This window comes from Humulus lupulus, chromosome 3 (genome assembly GCF_963169125.1).
Source record: "Humulus lupulus chromosome 3, drHumLupu1.1, whole genome shotgun sequence".
NCBI lineage: Eukaryota > Viridiplantae > Streptophyta > Magnoliopsida > Rosales > Cannabaceae > Humulus > Humulus lupulus.
This window is the reverse complement of record NC_084795.1, coordinates 37,195,956-37,200,494: the sequence shown is the minus strand read 5'-3', so window position 1 is coordinate 37,200,494 and position 4,539 is coordinate 37,195,956. Positions and strand designations below refer to the sequence as shown.

At 25.1% G+C, this 4,539-nt stretch overlaps 1 long non-coding RNA gene across 1 annotated transcript; it reads right to left on the bottom strand.

Annotated features, from left to right (window-relative positions):
* Positions 1-2,632: 2,632 nt before the first annotated feature.
* Positions 2,633-4,327, bottom strand: LOC133822535 (uncharacterized). The gene is made up of 2 exons (XR_009887921.1): positions 3,446-4,327; positions 2,633-3,186 (listed from the first exon to the last, which is right to left on the bottom strand). It is a non-coding gene; the product is annotated as an uncharacterized LOC133822535 (long non-coding RNA).
* Between the last annotated feature and the right edge of the window lie 212 nt (positions 4,328-4,539).

The following is a 4,539-nucleotide window of genomic DNA, read 5'->3' as shown; positions in this document are numbered from 1 at the left end:
TAAACCTATATTCATTTACTTGATTTTCTTATTCTTTCTAGCATTTCATAAAAATCTTAGAAAATATTATTTAACTGAAACATAAATTTATTTTTTAAAAAAATGTTTCACTTTTTAAAACAATTTTATTTTTAAGTTGATTAAAATTTTAAATTATTTAATTTGAAAAAATAAAATAGATTTTAAATATTTTAAAAAAAATTTAAATAATTTATTCAAAACACTTTAATAATAAATTATATTTTAAAGAGCAAAATATTATATTTTAAATATTTTATTTTATTTTAATAAACTCCTCCCAATATTTTTATAAAATATTTCAAAATATAAAAACAAAATTATATTTTGATTATAAAATTATTATTATTATGTTAGAATTAGTTATGTTTTAATGTTATTTACAAATTGTTTAATTAATTTTAAACAGAACATAAAAGTCAAAATTTACTAAAAAAAATAAATCATTAAAAAGAATGAAAAAGAATTTGTAATGTGAAAAGTTGTAAAGAATCACAAACTTCAAAAGGGCAAAAAACATATAGATTTTTATTTTTTGAAACAATAGGCACATAGTATGATAATGACAAATAAAACAAAATAACAAATTAAATGTAGAAAACTACTAAATATATCTTACATAATTTAAAAATTATAATATTATATTAACTTGTTAAAGGAGAAACATAAAAAAGAAGAATATCAAAAATGGTATGTGAGTTAAATATTAAATTTAGTAATTTTAACAATTATTTAGATTAGAATAAAAATTATTTTATTAGTTTAGGCTTACTTTTTTTCTTCTAAATTAAACTATTTTATTATTTTAAATTAATTATATAATAAAATTTTATTCGTTTTATATTTAATTTTTAACATAAAAATGTTCACTAATATTTATAAATTTCATTTTCATCATAATAAACAAAATTATTAAATTTACTTGTTAACTCACTAATGAATTCAATAAAATATTTGTTTTATTGAAAATTTATTTTATTGAACATTTTAGTAGATATCCTGAATGAATAAAAATAAATCGACAGCAAAATGGATAAATTTTCATCTATCCCAAAAATAAAAAACCTGCAAACAACATGCAAAAAATACCCAGAACGAACAACATAGTATTGCAAACACATTTTTATAACTAAAAGTCAAATTAGATACTAAAAATATACTATTAAAGCATATTAAATCTAATAGCAAAAATATACTATTAAAGTATAAAACTAACTAAAAATAATTAACTTAAAGGTAATCTAAAATACAATTTATAGGTTCTATAATCTACTAAATTTAATTTTATACATAATTTCTACCAAAATAACAAAGAATCCATTTTAGTACAAAAAAAAATACTAATTAACCATCTAATTTAGTAACCATCTAACAATTTTCAAATTTTCTAATCCATGATCCCATTTTCACTATTAAAATATTTTAAAAAACTAATTATAAATACATTCATTTCCTAATATTTATTTTATATTTAAAAACTAAAATAATAACACTCTAATGTAATAACTGATTTTATTAAAACTAACATTTATTTATATATATATATAATAAAAATATATAAACAAAATCGTAATCTCTATACATACAGAAAACAAAGTTTACAAATCTGAAAAATTAGAAAAAACTTACCCTTGAACCTTGAAATAGCCTATAAACTTGAAATCGTCCACTGAAAAGGAGAAAATCGCACCTAAAAATCCTTCAAACAAAAATCTCATAGACAAAAAAAATGGGTTAGAAAGTTATACATAATATATATATATATATATGTATGTATAGCTTAGAGAAATAGATATTACCTTCAGAAATAGAGAAGAAAATTGAGTTTGGTGAGAGATTTAGCACTTGGAAGTGGGATTTTAGTGAGAGAGAGAGCTGGAGTTTAGTGAGAGAGAGGATGCAGAGGAGAGAGAGTCTCGCGAGAATGAGAGAGGGGAAAAAGACTGGGTCTGTTTGTTGGGTACATATATATTAAGTTCCTATACCGAGAACATGTTCTGGGTATAGGACCTTAATATTTTCCCAACCCTCGAACTTCTCCTGCATATGTGAAAATATATGTACTGAGGACATGTTCTTGGGATTGTATCCTCGGTACTTTCTGCTTTTTTATTTTTGTAGTGAATGCAGTTGGTTCATTATATATCTACTACAAAAAACTTGACTTTTAGTCACAACAATAGTTATCACTAAAAGTCTGAAATTTTGTGACTTGGTTATCACTAAAAATTCCATGGCTAAAAACTTTGGCCACTATAAAATTATTATTGTCACTAAAAGTCACCTTTAGTAACAACTATTATTTATAACTAGAAGTTATTACAAAGTTATCACAATTAGTCACAAATACCCTTTAGTCACAATTCATTTATCTGTAATAACAATTGTTATTGTCATTAATATTTCTTTAGTGACAACAAAAAATTGTCATTAATACTTTCTTAGTCACAACTCATCAATCTTAGTGACATTTTTATTGTCACTATTGACAACAAAATGTTCCCACTAACACATTTTTAGTTACAACTCATTTATCTTTAGTAATTTAATTGTCACTAATACTTCTTTAGTACAATATTTTATTTTATTTAATTAATATTTTAAACTTCAGATGTGTAGATTAAATTATATTTTATTTAATTATCAAAGTTGTACAATAAATGTTTATTTTTTAAGAAAATTTCCGATAATACAATAACAACGAATTAAATTCCCAAAACAGATTTCAGAATTGAAGAGTGTTGTAGCTTCGAAGGACCGTGGGCCCAGTCTTGAAGAACAAAATCAATCTGAGACTCAACTTATATTAGTATTCTAAACATATGACCCACATTAAATACAAGTATCAGTATTTACTTCCTTATAAGCCTTTATCACGGAAGTCTTTAGCTTCATCCCCACCCTTCTCAAAATCTGCTAGATTTGCTACAACATGTTCTCTTACCTAAAAGAGAACTAAACATTTAGTTTAAGAACATTTTATGAACTACTTTCAAAATAGACAATACATGCTTGTAGATTTTCAAAGTCATACGAAACCAAAATTTACTGTAAAAGAACAAAAAGTAACACCTACAGCTTAACATTTGCGCACATACTGAAAGACTTATTTTAAGGACTACTAGCCACTTCGTTTTACTATGTCCTACAACTTCCACCCGCCAAGTCCTGAGAAAGCAAAATAATGAATTAGTTGAGAACAACAAGATTCAAAACAATTGAACTTTAGTGTCTTGATTCAAAACAATTGAACTTAAATGTCCCAATTCAATAAATATGGAGTGTCTGTCAAAATCTAATTACCATACCGAGATCAATAACTTAAATGATCTCTGCAAAGGCTGCAAATATTACAATACCGAGATCAATAACTTAAATGAACTCTGCAAGGCTGCAAATATTAAAAGGGCGTTTACAGACAACAAACCTCATAATATCATAGTGTAAAACCATATGTTAGGCATCTGATGTATAAAGCTTATTATTTGAGCACAATACTGCAAGAGTAACACCTATAGCTTCCATTGCCTGCCTCACATGAAACATATATAAGATAATGACAAAAATTACAACTTAACATATATCACATGAATTATATATCCTAATCCATATTTTTTTCATTAAAACAATTGAATTTGTTAGACAATATTTACAGTAAGAATATCTTCCAAGTAAAAAAAAAAAAAAAGTCAAACTAGAGGTGTCTTGCCTTACTTTTAATATAACAGAGAACTGGTAATTTTTATCTGTTGTTCAAACCTTCCTTTCCACCCCATATGAAAATGATCAAATCTTCAATTACAAGGCAAAAAGACTTTCACTAGGGTAATTAAAAGCAACCCATGCACGTGCACTTAACAACACATAAATAGAAAGAAAATATCAAAAACAAAATAGAGTATTCAACCACTACATCAAGAAGCAGCTTAGATTATATGTTATATGTTTCGGGAAAAAAAAACGAGCAAGACAAAATCAAAATGCTATATGTTGAATTATTATAATAATTATTCTTATAAATAATATACTAGATGAAAACATAAAAGAAAGCCCACTAAGAATGCTTTATGATACACAATCTTGAAGAAACAGGACAATGTTTATACGATACATGACATTTTTAAATAGCATTAAAAACATTATTTAAAATTCATGAACTTGGCAAAAATGAAAGCCTATCTAAAGAAACTGAGACAGAAATGGAATGATGGCATGGTCTTCTGAATCATAAAACTACTGCATACAAATAAACTATCTCAATTTAGAACAAGTGCAATTATTAGAGAAATAATCACATACCAATCGAGTTGCAAATTGTTGTGGATTCTTACAACACAGACTCAGTTTTGCTACAGCAATATCACAGCAATTCAAACAATCAATATGATTAAACGAGAAATGAAATCAATTATAAAACAGAGAAAAAATTAAAGAGACAAGACAAAGAAATTTATCCTGGTTCGGATCTCAATGTGAGTCCTAATCCAGCTCTCCCTCAAGGAGTTTCTCCACTATCAAAAG